The sequence below is a fragment of the Lissotriton vulgaris genome, chromosome 5 (genome assembly GCF_964263255.1).
Source record: "Lissotriton vulgaris chromosome 5, aLisVul1.2, whole genome shotgun sequence".
Classification (NCBI taxonomy): Eukaryota; Metazoa; Chordata; class Amphibia; order Caudata; family Salamandridae; genus Lissotriton; species Lissotriton vulgaris.
In genome coordinates, this window is record NC_141693.1 from 1,179,427,388 (window position 1) to 1,179,447,436 (window position 20,049).

Below are 20,049 nucleotides of genomic sequence, written 5' to 3' on the forward strand. Positions count from 1 at the left end.
ACTGGTGCCTGTGCCCAGAAGCATTCCCAGAGGAGCTAGGTGTTTCAGGGCTGACTAAAGGAAACTCTCCAGCACTTGGGGAATAAATCGGAACGTAAAACCTTTGACTGAAACAAACCAATTGGTGCGTCAGACCACTACTCCATCACAGTCAGCCTAGAATATCACCAACGTCGCAGTTCAACACAAACTGCTGTTTTTCCTTAGTGCATGACTTTTTTTAGACGCTTTTTACTTTAAATCTTTAGAAACCCCATGTCTAAAATTCCCCTCAACCTATTTTGATGTTCTTGGTGTCTTTTTGAGCATTTAAATGTTCTCTCTTTTTCTCAGTTGGTGTATGAATTTTATTGTTCTGTTCTTTACTATGCAATTGTTGGTACTGTATGAACTGAAGACCCACTTAACACATGCTGCTTGTGCCAGACTACCAGGGGATGAGGAGAGATTCTCTCAAAACTGTGTTTTCTGACATGCCTCATACACAGTACTTTGGCTTAAGTATGTGCATCTATGTGCAAGATGAATTAAATCCCATCACACTCAAAGTGGGATTTTGAATGCACTCGATCCACTGAAATGGTTTTGCTCCAGCTCCACAGCAGACCTTAGTAATTTTGTAATCCTGAGTCTAGACAAATGCACAGAGCGAACATGAGGAAACCATATTATTCTAAATTGAGTGTATGTGTGGTAGTTTTTGCTGACTTTAGTGTGGTTGGGAAACTGGTAATTGTTGCTAAAAGGGCCTTTTCGACTGGCAGTTTTTATTCAAGCAGAAGACTCGCACGATCAACCACTCTGATAGTTTTGGTATAAAGTAGGGATTTTTGGTCTGTAAATATGTGTTTATTATATGCTTATATATTATGTTTGTAAAATATTTTAACTATTCCATTCGAACTGTAGACGGTTGATTACTCATTTTAGGATCTCTAAGTCATGCTTTATCTAGACACTGAATATTTGATTGCTTAACCAACTTCGGTATGCAAATATTATTACCATCTTGAAATCATGATAGTTGTAATGAGAGCTTCGCCAGAAGCACAATTCAATGAGCAAGCTTTACCCCAGAGGCCAAGTTTAACTGTTAGGTGACACAGCTATGGAATCAGTAACTACATTTGCTTAAAGGAATGCTTTGCAACTCCTAATGAAGAGCCTTTTTTATGTGACTGAAGTGTGCACAGCTCCTGCCTTTGCTGTACCTTATCTCAGTACTATGCTTTTGGATGGTGACACTGCATTACACCACAAAGGGACAATTCAAGAGCACTGATGGCAGACAAAAAATGCTCCTTTCATACCAGGCCTTGTACACCGTCACACTAACCAGGAGAGCTCTGGCTGATATCAGCTCAGTACTCTCTGCCAGGGATGGACTGAGCTATAGGTCAATCTGACAGTACCTGAAGGGCTGGTCTCACATCAATGTGAGAGCCATTTTTAGGTTGAGCCTAGGCAGCGCATGTGTGGTCTCTCAACATGCTGTATTCACTCTGTGGGCTTACAGCCCGCCTCCAGCTTTTGATTGGCTTTTGTCAGTTTCCTTTAAAAAACGTTACTTCTTATTGGATAGTGATTCCTGCTTGTCCCATTTTTTTCTTTAATTGTTGACTTCCATGGATCGCCCCTAGGACTTGTCCTCTTTCACTTGTCTTTATTTATGTTTCTTCATGTGAACTATTTTTTTTTGTTTGCCTCCGTTTGTGTATCAGCACTGTGCCCACTTAATGGATGCCACGCTTGCATTTTCCAACCAGTAGTGTGTGTAAACAAACTTTCTTTTGTCAGCACAGCGCCCGCTTCACAGATGGGCTCCACGTTTTAGGTTTCATTTTATCTTTTACTTTCAAGGGGTTGATGTGTGTGTTTTTGGAATGGGTGCGCCCGCCTTCATGTTTCACCATGGGAGAGGTGAAGCCAAGACATGAACCAGGTTCCCCAGTTACAAAGTTGGCAGCTCTGGATGTTATGTCACACTACCTGCAAAGACATGGGCTTTTTTAAATACTTGGCCCGTGTTTAATTTTGTGTGTTCCAATTGCATCTTCAAACTTCTGAGTGAGTTTAACATTTCACTCTGATTTCTAATCTGCTTGCTGTTCTTCTGAGCTGAGTCTGTTGTCTATGTTCGTCATAAGCACGTAAATACAGATCCACCACCTATCGTGGTTTCTTCACTGATGCCAACACAGCGGTGTCTGTCTTGTGGTTTTTGTTGAATCAGCACAGGTAATTACCAAAACGGGGCTTCATGATATTGTGTAATGGCACTATTTCAATAAACTCTTTCGGAATACCTAACTTTTATACGTCAGTTTGATGAAGTTCTTTTACCATGCTCCTTCATAAAACTGCACCATTGCACTGTTGCGTAGCAGTTCGCGGAACACATTAGGCATAGAGTAAAAAGTTTGCAGCAGGTATGTTGTCATGCTGGTACTTGTATGTTTTCTAAAGAGCTGCCACATGAGTTTTACATTCGAGGCACTCTTACCATCCATTTTTTAACCGATTCCCAGCAGGAGCCGTATTTTTGATTTCAACCGTTGTAGAATTTGACTTAGTCAGCAGTACAGAGTACTACAGTATACCTACTGCATAAGTACGCTGGGTTTCGTATTAATAGCATGGTATATGATGGATATTGCAGTTCTTCCAACATGGCACACATTGTATCGACTAACTATACTAATTGTTTAGCAATTCGCATGCACCATTTTCATGTTAAAAGCATGCGATAAACTGGAGTGAGCACTTTATTTTTTGTTTATGCGATCACCTACGCTATTCCTGGTTTTGTACGTCATTTCCCCATTTGGCAACTAATAATCACTTGTCATAGCCTTCAGTACTGGGAGTTGCACCATCTGTATGTCACACATGAATCTAGTTAACCTGGATCTCATTTGAGGTGACAACCTTTGATGAATCAAGCAGGATAAAGCTCTGTTTTCATTTCATATGTATGTGGTTCCTTAATTGATGGTGTGTCTTTGCAGTTTCTCCTCCAGCTACTTTTTGAGGAGTAGGTTCACCTTTATCCTTATACATGGTAATTTCCTCCCTCTTGACGATGTAAGAATGTTACAGTTCAATACTAAGGACCTTTTTTATTGGGTCATTCAGTTGTTCAATGTCTTCTTGTTTTTGGCTCCCAGCAGTTAAGTGCGCGCTCTTGTCCCAAGATGAAAGGGTCCGTAAAATGTGGACATACCTCAGCCCTCTGCTTCACAGTAAACTCTGGGGGTTCTCCTAGACCAATTACAACCTCCAGGAGAGGTGTAGGGTTTCCATGCACAGAGGTCCGTCTTAATTAAAGGCCACATAGCTTCTCTAATCTCAAGGAAAAGAGCAGTTTAATAAGAAGAAGCCAACAGCCCTATCACTGTTGTCCATACACATGCTCCGAGTAAAATACTATTGTTATGCTCCCAGTTAGCCTCGTATTGTATTCTCTTGAATACAATAAAAAATGGAATGTTCATTTTTCATTTGAAAAGTTTTTGCTACAGTGGTTTAGAGCTTTGACGAGGGATAGTGCACTTTAAAATACAAGCATTGGAAATGCAATAGGTCTCGCATTAGGAAAGTTTGAGCTATTGGTATTGTAAATGACACTTTTTTTTATTTATGTGTTGGTTTTGAAAGTAGCAAAATTAATAGCGTTGTCAGTTACAATGTCAATAGTTTTAACTTTTGCAAATGTGACACCTATAGCATTTGTAATGCAATGTGTGTTGTATTTACGTGACTTAGATGTATTGATATTACAAATAACAATGGCTTTGGTGGTGGTGGTGGATGTGGTGGTGGTGGATGTGGTGGTGGTGGATGTGGTTGTGGTGGATGTGGTGGTGGTGGTGGATGCGGTGGTGGTGGATGCGGTGGAAGTGGTGTATGTGGTGGTGTATGTGGTGGTGTATGTGGTGGTGGATGTGGTGGTGGATGTGGTGGTGGATGTGAAGGTGATGGATGTGATGGTGGATGTGGTGGTGGATGTGGTGGTGGATGTGGTGGTGATGGTGGATGTGGTGGTGTTGTGGTGGATGTGGTGGTTGTGGATGTGGTGGTTGTGGATGTGGTGGTTGTGGATGTGGTGGTTGTGGTGGATGCATTGGTGGATGAGGTGGTGGATGAGGTGGTGGATGAGGTGGTGGATGAGGTGGTGGATGTGGTGGTGGTGGATGCGGTGGTGGTGGATGCGGTGGTGGTGGATGCGGTGGTGGATGTGGTGGTGGATGTGGTGGTGGTGGATGCAGTGGAAGTGGTGGGTGTGGTGGTGGATGTGGTGGTGGATGCGGTGGATGTGGTGGTGGTGGTGGATGTGGTGGTCGTGGATGCGGTGGTGAAGTGGTGGTGGATGTGGTGGTGGTGGATGTGGTGGTGGTGGATGTGGTGGTGGTGGATGTGGTGGTGGATGTGGTGGTGGTGGATGTGATGGTGGATGTGATGGTGGATGTGGTGGTGGATGTGATGGTGGATGTGATGGTGGATGTGGTGGTGATGGTGGATGTGGTGGTGGATGTGGTGGTGGTGGATGTGGTGGATGCAGCGGTGGTGGATCAAAGAGCCTTCCAATGGGACAGCCGCCCGAGACCAGCCAGCTACCAATCATCGTAAAGCGCGCAGATGAGCCGGTAGTCCACAAGCACATTTATTTATTGGCTGTGTTGTCGACCAATCAGCGCCTTGCTTGCTAAGGCAATTCCGCGGGCTGAGCTGATTAAAACAGGTGAGCGCGTCTCCACAGTTCACTGCGAGTCAGAGGCGGGGAGCAGGGGGTGTTTGAAGAGCTCGCACTGGCCGAGGAAGCAGATTTAACTGCACAGGAGCGCCGCGATGAGGAGGTCCAACAACACTAAGGACAGAGAGCCCAGTTTGGCAAGAGCGCACGACTCACTTGGAATCCAATAGAATAGTGCACTGCTGCCTCAAGGCTCACTGGTACAGGAGAGTGCTGCTGTCCAACTGGACAGAGGAGCGCAACCTTAAACACCAGGTCAACCAAACGCTTTTTTTTGCGCGACCTGAGTAAATACTGCCCCAGAATAACAGAAACCGTGTTTAGACAGCGTAGGGCAGTGCGACGACCTAAGAAGGCACGAACAGCTGAGCTGGCGCACAGAAGCTTAACGCGGAAGAAAACGACCGGAGGAAAGCACATGAAAACACACCACATTTCAGTAAGGAGGAACACAGCCTCAACAAAGCACAGACAGCAATTCTCGAGGGTGTAACAGAGTCTGGGCTTACATTGCACAAAAGAGAACAGCATAGGCCAGGAGAGCACAATTAGGGACCAAATTGCACTTATTATTATTGTAAGAGCACAAGCAAATTGCACTTATTGTATGAGCACTACGACGCCACACAACGCATGAGGTTGTTTCTTAGCCGGTCATGGAACTCGCCACCCAAGGAAAGAGACTCCGCACCTCCGACTACAGTGTCGCTCCATGAAAGCGAGCAGTGTATAACCAACTGAGAAGCGACCAAGGCCACATCTGCCCGAATACGAAAGGGACATACATCTATTGGCTCCTCGCAGAAAGACAACGCCTCAACTCTCCTAATTGAACAACATTTTCAGCCAAGACAAGGAGGAGGCAGCGAGTCAAAATGGAGGGCATTGCTGTGGGGAGGGGGGAGGAGAAATGCGACGCGACATGGCAGGCAGGGGAGGGGGCGGAGCGGGGGTGTGGGAGGAGTGCGGGAACAGACGGCGAGGGGAGGAGAGTAGGAGGAGGAGAGTAGGGGAGCTGTGGGGAGGGGGGAGGAGAAATGCGACGCGACATGGCAGGCAGGGGAGGGGCGGAGCGGGGGTGTGGGAGGAGTGCGGGAACAGACGGCGAGGGGAGGAGAGTAGGAGGAGGAGAGTAGGGGAGCTGTGGGGAGGGGGGAGGAGAAATGCGACGCGACATGGCAGGCAGGGGAGGGGGCGGAGCGGGGGTGTGGGAGGAGTGCGGGAACAGACGGCGAGGGGAGGAGAGTAGGAGGAGGAGAGTAGGGGAGGCACGGCCTAGCGGCCGTGCAATCAAGAAGTGAGGGGGCGGGAGAGTAGGCAAGGCAGGCGGCTGGGGGCATGTGCACGCGCTTTTAAGCTCAATGCGCATGCGCATTGAGCTTAAAAGTCACGGGCACTGCAAGGAATCGCCAGGATTCCTTGCAAGTTGGATAAAGAGTGGATAAGCCCCCATAGTCTCGCTTGCTCGATGCGCATGCGCATCGACAGGCGAGACCTAAAAAGAGTAATAACAAGAACTTGTTCCAGCTTGGATTGGCTGGTGAATCAGATACTCTTCCATGCCACACCCCCTTTCAACGACCTTTTGCTTTAGCCTGAGTGCAATGCCGTCACGTTGTTTGCATACAACGGCAGACGTGACGCTGCAGAAGGGCGCAGTTCAAGCTTCCAGCTTCTTATTGCACTCATAAGTTATATTGTGCAATACACCCAGGGAGAGGCTGACTTTTACGTACACACACGTTACCTTCCTATAAATGCTCGCTCTGTGCACTGGTCCACCTCCCGCCTACCCCTCTGGGTGCCCCTCCCACTCATCCCTCTCGCACACTCTTCTCGCCTTTCTCATATTCGTTCATTTCAGGTCTTCGGCAGTTTCTTTCCAATGCCTTTTAAAGATCACCATCCTGCAAACCCATACTCTCCTCCGCGTCTTGGGGTGTCTTCTGTGTACACAGGTGCACTCTCCTTTATGTGTCTGTGGCCTGCTCTCCCCTTCTTTCTCTCTTTCTCACAAGCTTTCTGCTCTTCTGTCTGGAGTTCATTTACCATTTCATGCACACACTACCTATTCCTTTCTATATATATTTTTATCTATTTTGTGCAGCTCTCACCCCTATCTATTCACCATGCCACATCATTCCACTACACACCACATAATTTCACCCCTCACTTTTCCACAACTAGCAATTCAACCCACATTATTCCACTCCAAACCACATACATCCACTCATCCAGTCCACTCCAAACCAAAACACACGGGAAAAAGACATTGGCCCTTAGGAGTCTGGTGGTCCACGGACCACCAGACTCATGGTGGCAGTCTCCTGACCACCCTATTGTGACTATGGTGGTTGCACGGCAGTCCTAAGTCTGCAATATGCGTGATGGGACCGCCACAGTTCCGCCAAGCATTATGAGTTTCCTCTCTACCCGAGTTTTTATGGCGTAGAGCCCACCATGAGAACCGTGACGGAGAAAATACAAAGTGGGCTCTACAGGGCCCCCTGGTGCTTCACGCCATGTGGATGCACACGGGGTGGGGCACCACATGTGCCCCCTGTGTTTTCTTTTCAGTCCAACTCATCTCCTTAGCAGAGGCCGCAGTTCTCCTGCCACATGTTTGCCCCTGACTCATCTTGGAATACGGACTTCACATTATGTTTGTAGGAGGGAACTAAAGAAATTGTTGCCTCCATTGGTCTTCTGGATCCTTGGACCGAGCAGCTCCCTGTGGTTCCCCGAGCCTTGACCTGGTTGGAGTCCCGTTATTCCAGCTCTTCTGCAAACTGTTTTGGGTCGGCAGCAAACTTATGACACTGCTACTTGCTGCTGCCTGGTGCAGCGTGAGCGCACCCGTCTATCATGTGGAGTGGGCTGGGACTTGGAGCTTCATTCTGGACTAGAGCCAGAAATAGGAGATTCAACAGTCAAACCATACGCCACAAATGTGTCATCAGATCGGTGAAGAAGAGTGTTATGTGACCTGGGACAATTCAAGAACCCAGGGATGCTCATGGACGCCATTTAGGGGTCACTGCTGCTACTCCTGCTGGCATCCTCCCTTTGTACCCCTGGCACTGCCTTTGCGACCCCTAGCATCAGCAGTGGTAAAATCAGTGGCAGAAACATTGGACGTCGGGGGCTTCACTCACCTCCGTTTTTGTCTATTTTTTATTATATTAATAGTAAATAATATTTCATTATTCGCTATTAGTTTAATAAAAAATGGAGTACAATTAGCTGGAAAATGCTTTTAACCCGTTTTCTGCTTAGAACGTTCCGCGCCAGTGCGGAACGATCTATTAAGCGGGCGGGGTCGCGTCGGCCAACGGATGTGCGCAGCACTACCGAGGTAGTGCTTGAGACGGCTGTTGGCTGACGGCAGCAGTAAATGGGTTAAGTTTACGTAAGGTATGTGTGTATTTGCAGTTTTGAGTGTGTTTATGTGAGGGAGAGTGTGTATTTGAGTGTATGTATGTGTATGTATAAGCATATGTTTGTGTGAGTGAAAGTAAAGGTCAAGGGGCATGTGAGGTCACTTCCGGTACCCCAGGCATTTTGGTGAATTGACGTCCATGGGGATGCTGCCAATCAAGCATCGCGGGCTCCCCTATGGGTCTGACGGCGAGGTCAAGCTGCCCTCCCTAGAAGCTACGGCTTTCTGATTCCTATGCATAACACACGCAACTGCCATTAGAGGTCAGAGAGGAGGCCTGAGTGAGCTAACCATGGCTATCGCTGCACTACTATTATTTGAAGACCTGTTAAAGTTTATAATGTCCAGGGAGACTGATCCTACTGTGTGCTCTGTGCTGGAGGTGGGCAGGTTCTCAGACCTCCATGCACGAACAGCTGGAGTCCCAGCGTTTTTCTTTGCAGCCAGTTACTTGTAGCCCTGTTAAAATCATTATAAACATTAAAACTTGAGAAGTCTGCCCTGGCCTCTGTATGTTTTATTTAGATATTTTGAAGACCTTTTGAGGGGGAATGCACCTGCAGTAGGAAGTGCATTAAAATGATTTTATGAACATTGCTTTTCCATTAACAAGGACCAGTGATTCTTTCAGGCGTATCTGAATGTCCTCAATTTACTTGTTTAACCACAATGGGGTTTAGCATTATTTTGGGTAATGTTTGTCACGTTAGATATATCTGCTGTTTGAACTAGCAGCACAGGACCCGAGGTTCTAAAGTAAAAACAAACTTGGCAAAGCCAACAGGTCTGGGGGAAATATATATATATATATATATATATATATATATATATATATATATATATATATATATATATATATATATATATATATATATATCCTGCACTTCTGTAAGTTGAAAGGGAGAGACCCTGCACCGCTGTAATATAGCACATTTCAGACCCCACAAATACTTCTAGCTTGCTTTGGATCCCTCACCTTTGATGTGTTGTGGTTGAAAATGATGGCTCTCCCTTCCCTTCCCGAAAGTAAAAGTTGTATCTTTTCAATTATCTGTCCAACATCCTTCGCATGTGATCTATGATCGGTTTTCTGGCTGTAGTGATTGTGTTCTTCTTGGGGCCATAATAAAGTACAATTACTCAGCTTCCTCTGACCATTTTATTTCCATACAACCGTAAATTCTCACATGTGTGATGTTGCACTTCTATCTCCTTGGTGAGTAGATGCAGCTCTGCTCTTCTTGTCTCGTTAATAAACATTGGGGGAAACCTCAAAAACGTTTGTTGCTTAAACTCTCCTTGCATCTTAAGTAAATTGTCAGATTGTAAAGCTGTTGTAGCCTGTGCCGCGTTCATCCAAAATGAGGATCACAAATGTAACCTTAAGATTGACAAATGAGGACCCTGTGAGGTTAAAGTACAAACAACTGCTCTGCTCTGGACTAAAGTCAGCTTAGCAGCATCCCACAATCATTCAGGCTATGGACCTGCCTAGCCAAGGTGGGTATGGCCATTTACTGCTCATGTACACCTACTGGTGGATATGGCCATTTGCCCCTGGTGGATATGACTATTTACCCCTGGTGGATATTCCCATTTGCCCCTGGTGGATATTCCCATTTGCCCCTGGTGGAGACTGCCATTTACCGCTGGTGGTGATGACCATTTACCCCTGGTGGTGAAGGGCATTTACCCCTGGTGTGTATGGTCATTTACCTCTGGTGGAGATGGCCATTTACCCCTGGTGGATATGGCCATTTACCCCTGGTGGATATTCCCATTTGCCCCTGGTGGATAGTCCCATTTGCCCCTGGTGGAGATGGCCATTTAGACCTGGTGGATATTCCCATTTAACCCTTCTGGATATGACCATTTAACCCTTCTGGATATGACCATTTAACCCTTCTGGATATGACCATTTACCCCTGGTGGAGATGGCCATGTACCCCTGGTGGAGATGGCCATTTAGCCCTGGTGGAGATGGCCATTTAGCCCTGGTGGAGATGGCCATTTAGCCCTGGTGGAGATGGCCATTTAGCCCTGGTGGATATGGCCATTTAGCCCTGGTGGATATGGCCATTTAGCCCTGGTGGATATGGCCATTTAGCCCTGGTGGATATGGCCATTTACACCAGGTGGAGATGGCCATTAACCCCTGGTGGAGATGGCCATTTACCTTTGGTGGATATGTCCATTTACCCCGGGTGGATCTGGCCATTTACTCCTGGTCGATATGGCCATTTACCCCCGGGTGGATCTGGCCATTTACCCCTGGTAGAGATGGCCATTTACCCCTGATGGAGATGCCCACTTACCCCTGGTGGATATGGCCACTTACCCCTGGTGAATATGGCTACTTACCCCTGGTGGATATGGACCACTTACCCCTGGTGGAGAAGGCCATTTACCGCTGGTGGAGATGGCCATTTACCCCTGGTGGATATGCCCATTTTCCCCTGGTGGAGAGGCCCATTTACCTCTGGTGGAGAGGCCCATTTACCTCTGGTGGAGATGGCCATTTACCTCTGGTGGAGATGGCCATTTACCCCTAGTGGAGAGGCCCATTTACCGCTGGTGGAGATGGCCATTTACCACTGGTGGAGATGGCCATTTACCGCTGGTGGTGATGACCATTTACCCCCTGGTGGTGATGACCATTTACCCCTGGTGGTGAAGGGCATTTACCCCTGGTGTGTATGGTCATTTACCTCTGGTGGAGATGGCCATTTACCTCTGGTGGAGATGGCCATTTACCCCTGGTGGAGATGGCCATTTACCCCTGGTGGATATGACTATTTACCCCTGGTGGATATTCCCATTTGCCCCTGGTGGATATTCCCATTTGCCCCTGGTGGATATTCCAATTTGCCCCTGGTGGAGATGGCCATTTACCCCTGGTGGAGAGGCCCATTTACCACTGGTGGAGATGGCCATTTACCGCTGGTGGTGATGACCATTTACCCCTGGTGGTGATGACCATTTACCCCTGGTGGTGATGACCATTTACCCCTGGTGGTGAAGGGCATTTACCCCTGGTGTGTATGGTCATTTACCTCTGGTGGAGATGGCCATTTACCCCTGGTGGAGATGGCCATTTATCCCTGGTGGATATGACTATTTACCCCTGGTGGATATTCCCATTTGCCCCTGGTGGATATTCCAATTTGCCACTGGTGGAGATGGCCATGTACCCCTGGTGGGTATGGCCATGTACCCCTGGTGGGTATGGCCATGTACCCCTGGTGGGTAATGCCATGTTCCCCTGGTGGGTATGGCCATTTACCCCTGGTGGGTATGGCCATTTACCCCTGGTGGGTATGGCCATTTACCCCTGGTGGGTATGGCCATTTACCCCTGGTGGGTACGGTCATTTACTCCTGGTGGATACGCCCATTTACCCCTGGTGAATATGGCCATTTACCCCTGGTGAATATGGCCATTTACAGCTTTGACCCCTGGTGGATATGGCCATTTACCCCCTGGTGGATATGGCCATTTACCCCCTGGTGGATATGGCCATTTACCCCCTGGTGGATATGGCCATTTACCCCCTGGTGGATATGGCCATTTACCCCCTGGTGGATATGGCCATTTACCCCCTGGTGGATATGGCCATTTACCCCTGGTGGATATGGCCATTTACCCCTGGTGGAGAGGCCCATTTACCTCTGGTGGAGATGGCCATTTACCTCTGGTGGAGATGGCCATTTACCTCTGGTGGAGATGGCCATTTACCCCTGGTGGAGAGGCCCATTTACCGCTGGCGGAGATGGCCATTTACCGCTGGTGGTGATGACCATTTACCCCTGGTGGTGAAGGGCATTTTCCCCTGGTGGATATGGCCATTTACCTCTGGTGGAGATAGCCATTTACCTCTGGTGGAGATGGCCATTTACCCCTGGTGGAGAGGCCCATTTACCGCTGGCGGAGATGGCCATTTACCCCTGATGGAGATGCCCACTTACCCCTGGTGGATATGGCCATTTACCCCTGATGGATATGGCCATTTACCCCTGGTGGATATTCCCATTTAACCCTTCTGGATATGACCATTTACCCCTGGTGGAGATGGCCATTTACCCCTGGTGGAGATGGCCATTTACCCCTGGTGGAGATGGCCATTTACCCCTGGTGGAGATGGCCATTTACCCCTGGTGGAGATGGCCATTTACCCCTGGTGGAGAGGCCCATTTACCTCTGGTGGAGATGGCCATTTACCTCTGGTGGATATGGCCATTTACCCCTGGTTGAGAGGCCCATTTACCGCTGGTGGTGATGACCATTTACCCCTGGTGGTGAAGGGCATTTTCCCCTGGTGGGTATGGTCATTTACCCCTGGTAGAGATGGCCATTAACCCCTGGTGGAGATGGCCATTTACCTCTGGTGGAAATGTCCATTTACCCCGGGTGGATCTGGCCATTTACCCCGGGTGGATCTGGCCATTTACCCCTGGTGGATATGGCCATTTACCCCTGGTATAGATGGCCATTTACCCCTGGTGGAGATGCCCGCTTGCCCCTGGTGGATATGGCCACTTACCCCTGGTGGATATGGCCACTTACCCCTGGTGGATATGGCCACTTACCCCTGGTGGATATGGCCACTTACCCCTGGTGGATATGGCCACTTACCCCTGGTGGATATGGCCACTTACCCCTGGTGGATATGGCCACTTACCCCTGGTGGAGAGGCCCATTTACCTCTGGTGGAGATGGCCATTTACCGCTGGTGGAGATGGCCATTTACCCCTGGTGGAGAGGCCCATTTACCCCCTGGTGGAGAGGCCCATTTACCTCTGGTGGAGAGGCCCATTTACCTCTGGTGGAGATGGCCATTTACCTCTGGTGGAGAGGCCCATTTACCGCTGGCGGAGATGGCCATTTACCGCTGGTGGTGATGACCATTTACCCCTGGTGGTTAAGGGCATTTTTCCCTGGTGTGTATGGTCATTTACCCCTGGTGGAGATGGCCATTTACCCCTGGTGGATATGGCAATTTACCCCTGGTGGAGAGGCCCATTTACCTCTGGTGGAGATGGCCATTTACCGCTGGTGGAGATGGCCATTTACCCCTGGTGGATATGGCCATTTACCCCTGGTGGATATGGCCATTTACCCCTGGTGGAGAGGCCCATTTACCTCTGGTGGAGATGGCCATTTACCTCTGGTGGAGATGGCCATTTACCCCTGGCGGAGAGGCCCATTTACCGCTGGCGGAGATGGCCATTTACCGCTGGTGGTGATGACCATTTACCCCTGGTGGTGAAGGGCATGTTCCCCTGGTGGGTATGGCCATTTACCCCTGGTGGGTATGGCCATTTACCCCTGGTGGTTATGGTCATTTACCCCTGGTGGGTACGGTCATTTACTCCTGGTGGATACGCCCATTTACCCCTGGTGAATATGGCCATTTACCCCTGGTGAATATGGCCATTTACAGCTTTGACCCCTGGTGGATATGGCCATTTACCCCCTGGTGGATATGGCCATTTACCCCCTGGTGGATATGGCCATTTACCCCCTGGTGGATATGGCCATTTACCCCTGGTGGATATGGCCATTTACCCCTGGTGGAGAGGCCCATTTACCTCTGGTGGAGATGGCCATTTACCTCTGGTGGAGATGGCCATTTACCTCTGGTGGAGATGGCCATTTACCCCTGGTGGAGAGGCCCATTTACTGCTGGCGGAGATGGCCATTTACCGCTGGTGGTGATGACCATTTACCCCTGGTGGTGAAGGGCATTTTCCCCTGGTGGATATGGCCATTTACCTCTGGTGGAGATCGCCATTTACCTCTGGTGGAGATGGCCATTTACCCCTGGTGGAGAGGCCCATTTACCGCTGGCGGAGATGGCCATTTACCCCTGATGGAGATGCCCACTTACCCCTGGTGGATATGGCCATTTACCCCTGATGGATATGGCCATTTACCCCTGGTGGATATTCCCATTTAACCCTTCTGGATATGACCATTTACCCCTGGTGGAGATGGCCATTTACCCCTGGTGGAGATGGCCATTTACCCCTGGTGGAGATGGCCATTTACCCCTGGTGGAGAGGCCCATTTACCTCTGGTGGAGATGGCCATTTACCTCTGGTGGATATGGCCATTTACCCCTGGTTGAGAGGCCCATTTACCGCTGGTGGTGATGACCATTTACCCCTGGTGTGTATGGTCATTTACCCCTGGTGGAGATGGCCATTAACCCCTGGTGGAGATGGCCATTTACCTCTGGTGGAAATGTCCATTTACCCTGGGTGGATCTGGCCATTTACCCCTGGTGGATATGGCCATTTACCCCTGGTATAGATGGCCATTTACCCCTGGTGGAGATGCCCGCTTGCCCCTGGTGAATATGGCCACTTACCCCTGGTGGATATGGCCACTTACCCCTGGTGGATATGGCCACTTACCCCTGGTGGATATGGCCACTTACCCCTGGTGGATATGGCCACTTACCCCTGGTGGAGAGGCCCATTTACCTCTGGTGGAGATGGCCATTACCGCTGGTGGATATGGCCATTTACCCCTGGTGGAGAGGCCCATTTACCCCCTGGTGGAGAGGCCCATTTACCTCTGGTGGAGAGGCCCATTTACCTCTGGTGGAGATGGCCATTTACCTCTGGTGGAGATGGCCATTTACCTCTGGTGGAGAGGCCCATTTACCGCTGGCGGAGATGGCCATTTACCGCTGGTGGTGATGACCATTTACCCCTGGTGGTTAAGGGCACTTTCCCCTGGTGTGTATGGTCATTTACCCCTGGTGGAGATGGCCATTTACCCCTGGTGGATATGGCAATTTACCCCTGGTGGAGAGGCCCATTTACCTCTGGTGGAGATGGCCATTTACCGCTGGTGGAGATGGCCATTTACCCCTGGTGGATATGGCCATTTACCCCTGGTGGAGAGGCCCATTTACCTCTGGTGGAGATGGCCATTTACCTCTGGTGGAGATGGCCATTTACCCCTGGCGGAGAGGCCCATTTACCGCTGGCGGAGATGGCCATTTACCGCTGGTGGTGATGACCATTTACCCCTGGTGGTGAAGGGCATTTTCCCCTGGTGTGTATGGCCATTTACCCCTGGTGGATATGGCCATTTACCCCTGGTGGCTATGGCAATTTACCCCTGGTGGAGAGGCCCATTTACCTCTGGTGGAGATGGCCATTTACCGCTGGTGGAGATGCCCACTTACCCCTGGTGGATATGGCCATTTACCCCTAGTGGATATGGCCATTTACCCCTGGTATAGATGGCCATTTACCCCTGGTGGAGATGCCCACTTGCCCCTGGTGGATATGGCCACTTACCCCTGGTGGATATGGCCACTTACCCCTGGTGGATATGGCCACTTACCCCTGGTGGATATGGCCACTTACCCCTACTGGATATGGCCACTTACCCCTGGTGGAGAGGCCCATTTGCCTCTGGTGGAGATGGCCATTTACCGCTGGTGGAGATGGCCATTTACCGCTGGTGGAGATGGCCATTTACCGCTGGTGGAGAGGCCCATTTACCTCTGGTGGAGATGGCCATTTACCTCTGGTGGAGATGGCCATTTACCTCTGGTGGAGAGGCCCATTTACCGCTGGCGGAGATGGCCATTTACCGCTGGTGGTGATGACCATTTACCCCTGGTGGTTAAGGGCATTTTCCCCTGGTGTGTATGGTCATTTACCCCTGGTGGAGATGGCCATTTACCCCTGGTGGATATGGCAATTTACCCCTGGTGGAGAGGCCCATTTACCTCTGGTGGAGATGGCCATTTACCTCTGGTGGAGATGGCCATTTACCCCTGGTGGAGAGGCCCATTTACCGCTGGCGGAGATGGCCATTTACAGCTGGTGGTGATGACCATTTACCCCTGGTGGTGAAGGGCATTTTCCCCTGGTGTGTATGGCCATTTACCCCTGGTGGATATGGCCATTTACCCCTGGTGGAGAGGCCCATTTACCTCTGGTGGAGATGGCCATTTACCTCTGGTGGAGATGGCCATTTACCTCTGGTGGAGATGGCCATTTACCTCTGGTGGAGATGGCCATTTACCCCTGGTGGAGAGGCCCATTTACCGCTGGCGGAGATGGCCATTTACCGCTGGTGGTGATGACCATTTACCCCTGGTGGTGAAGGGCATTTTCCCCTGGTGGATATGGCCATTTACCCCTGGTGGCTATGGCAATTTACCCCTGGTGGAGAGGCCCATTTACCGCTGGTGGAGATGGCCATTTACCGCTGGTGGAGATGGCCATTTACCGCTGGTGGAGATGGCCATTTACCCCTGGTGGAGAGGCCCATTTACCTCTGGTGGAGATGGCCATTTACCTCTGGTGGATATGGCCATTTACCCCTGGTTGAGAGGCCCATTTACCGCTGGTGGTGATGACCATTTACCCCTGGTGGTGAAGGGCATTTTCCCCTGGTGTGTATGGTCATTTACCCCTGGTGGAGATGGCCATTTACCCCTGGTGGAGATGGCCATTTACCCCTGGTGGATATTCCCATTTACCCCTGGTGGATATTCCCATTTGCCCCTTATGGATACTCCAATTTGCCCCTGGTGGAGATGGCCATTTACCCCTGGTGGGTATGGCCATGTACCCCTGGTGGGTATGGCCATGTACCCCTGGTTGGTATGGCCATGTACCCCTGGTGGGTATGGCCATTTACCCCTGGTGGGTATGGCCATTTACCCCTGGTGGGTATGGCCATTTACCCCTGGTGGATACGCCCATTTACCCCTGGTGGATACGCCCATTTACCCCTGGTGGATACGCCCATTTACCCCTGGTGAATATGGCCATTTACCCCTGGTGAATATGGCCATTTACAGCTTTGACCCTGCTGGAGATGGCCATTTACCCGTTTACCCCTGGTGGAGATGGCCATTTACCCCTGGTGGAGATGACCATTTACCCCTGGTGGAGATGACCATTTACCCCTGGTGGAGTTGACCATTTACCCCTGGTGGAGATGACCATTGACCCCTGGTGGAGATGGCCATTGTCCCCTGGTGGAGATGGGCATTGACCCCTGGTGGAGATGGGCATTGACCCCTGGTGGAGATGGCCATTGACCCCTGGTGGAGATGGGCATTGACCCCTGGTGGAGATGGCCATTGACCCCTGGTGGAGATGGCCATTGACCCCTGGTGGAGATGGCCATTGACCCTTGGTGGAGATGGCCATTGACCCTTGGTGGAGATGGCCATTGACCCCTGGTGGATAATACTATTTACCCTTGGTGGAGATGGCCATTTACCCCTGGTGGATAATACTAGTTACCCCTGGTGGGTATGGCTATTTACCCCTGTTGGGTATGGCCATGTCCCCCTACTGGTGTGCCATGGCTGCTGGCACTTTTGTACTTCATTTGGATAACCAATTTACCCTCTTTGTACCTTTGACTCCCCAATTACAGCTAAATTGTGCAGTGAAAACGTAGCCCAGGAGGTGGTGGTGTGTTTGGACATCTGACGATGTATGCCACTGTAATCACACTTGGAGCCTAAGAAGACGTCTTTATTTACTTCTAGAAACTGTGTGACAGCTAAAAAGGTGAACAAAAACAAACAAACAGCTCCCTAGACCACGTGCTGTATGTTCCACTTGCTGTCTCTGTGCTTAGATACATGAAGTTGCACGGCAGTGACAGGGTACCAAAGGGAACGCTGGGGATGGCCGCTGCCACCGCCGGCTCATACCAACACCTCATCCTCCCCTCCTTGCCTGGTTGTTTCTCCTCCACCTGCATTGTTGTCCGCTTCCTGTTAATGCTCTTGCCCCTCTGCTATTTGATACTGTCCCTTGCGCCCGTGGTTATCGCCCCCGTTATCTTGCATCCTCCAGTGCCCAGCCCCCTCCTCTGGGTCAGCCTCCTCACGGCGTGTCCCCCAGTACTGCACAGTGCTGCTGTGCTTTGTAGCTGGGTGTGTGCTTTGCAAATTCCCCCACATACACGCTCTTGTCCCAGCCTCATTGAACCCTCTCTTTTGCTTTGTCCCACTTCTCATTGCTGCGTCTCTTCTTCCTGTTACAACCACAGTCCGTGCTGTTGCCCCCTTCTCACTTCCATCCCTCCATCCGTCCAGGCGTCTGTCCCTTCCTCCGTCCGTCCTTCCCTCTCGGTACCCCCGGGCCTCCTGCCCCCTGCGAGGCTGATCAATGGCCGCGTTACAGATGCTTCACTCGATCGATAGCCCAGCGAGAGCTGGCGGGACAGGGTATCGATCCCTTCCTGGTGTTTCTGTCCCATCGCGGGCCCCAAAAATAACTGTCCTGGTCTGGGCCTATTTTTTGAAGGTCAAACAGCTGGGCCTGGCCAACCAAGCTCTCTGATTGGATCCCAGGGGAGGGAAAGGGGGTCTTACAGTAGCTGAGGAAGGTGCACATGATAAACGGTGATATAGAAGTCAGGTTCTGCCATGATTAACGACTAAGAAAGAAGGGGCTGGGGAGGGAGGCGTGGTAAAGAGCTAATTAGGGACTTAAGTTGGGGGTGGTGACACGGAGATACAGGTGAGAATGAGAGGAAGCGAGATGCAAGAGTGAATGAAAGGGTGAGAATAAGAGAATCCAGAAGAAAGGAATGAGAGAAGCGAGAATAAACACCTAAAAGAGACGAACAAGAGAAGAATGGGGAATAACTGATAGACAAAACGTTGAAAAGGAGATGATAATGAGGGCGGGGGGAGGTATCTTCAGGAAACCAAAATAATTTGTACGCATATAAAAGAACTGACTCTGGCTCAGTGAGGTTCGCTGTTGGTGCCCCCACTAACCGGGGAGTCTATGCAATACTGTTTTCTTGCTGCTGGTCTTGTCAGTTATATTTAGGGCTCCCGGTTTTATGGTATTTATTTTTTTGCCATTTCCGTCTGTATTTATTTTTCGGGCATTTTTTCTGTATTTATCCACATTTATTTTTGCCACAAGCAAAAGACGGCGCTACAGCTAGTATTTTTCCACATTTATTTAAATTGACAATGCACACATGCGCTCAGTTGTTATTGGTCAACACTATATGCTGAAAAACCTGTAGTATATTTAGCACCAGCCTCATTAATTCATAGTCAGAAATTAACAGGTAGCTGTAGTTTTTCAATGTAGTGATGACAGAACAGGGGTGCATTTTTGCCACCGGAAGCACAGTAGGGCTGTGCTCATCTAAAGAAAGAAAAAACATAATTGACAGAGGAATAATTTTCAGTATTGGAATACGGTTGTTTTTTTGTAACCTACTTTGTTTCATTGGTGGGCTGCTGTGTAGTAAACAGCATGCCTTTGCACAACGGGCATGACTGCACACACAGTTATAATCTATCAAAACTGCAAAGTGGACATCATCATCATGACTGTCGTGGCCATTGTCATGATATTTACTGTCATCGAGCCCAGGTACTTTCACCAACACCAGTTTGGATTCTGGGACTTGAAATTTTACTTTTCCAGCCATGTGAACTGGTGGGCCTGCAATCTTACCAGGTGGGCCTGTAATCTCAGCGTACTTTGAGGTGTTCGCTAAAATTCATGGACTAGTAGGAATCCTACTTTTTGGGTGGACAAACACCCGAACCATATCTCTTCTAGTGCCTTCAATCACATAAGCCCTTCCTTTGTTTGGAAAAAACATGCAGATGGTTTCTGTGGATGATGTAGTAGTATCTGTTCAATTGGACGTGGCTGTAACCCACCAGGTCTCTTTGTACCAGAATGAAATAAAGGGGCAGAGATTGTCTGGTGGGGTATGAAAGAGTCATGAAATTAAGTCAGAACTACACAGCTTTCGTATTCTGCACACCTGACATTCTACAGATGCGGCTGTGGCTGCTGGACAAAAGTTTTGGACCGGGCACCCT

General features: G+C 49.5%; 1 protein-coding gene across 5 annotated transcripts in view; it reads left to right on the forward strand.

The window, feature by feature from the left end:
* Positions 1 to 20,049, forward strand: part of TACC2 (transforming acidic coiled-coil containing protein 2) — a 395,420-nt gene that overhangs the window by 240,301 nt on the left and 135,070 nt on the right. The gene's annotated exons all lie outside the window — the stretch shown is intronic.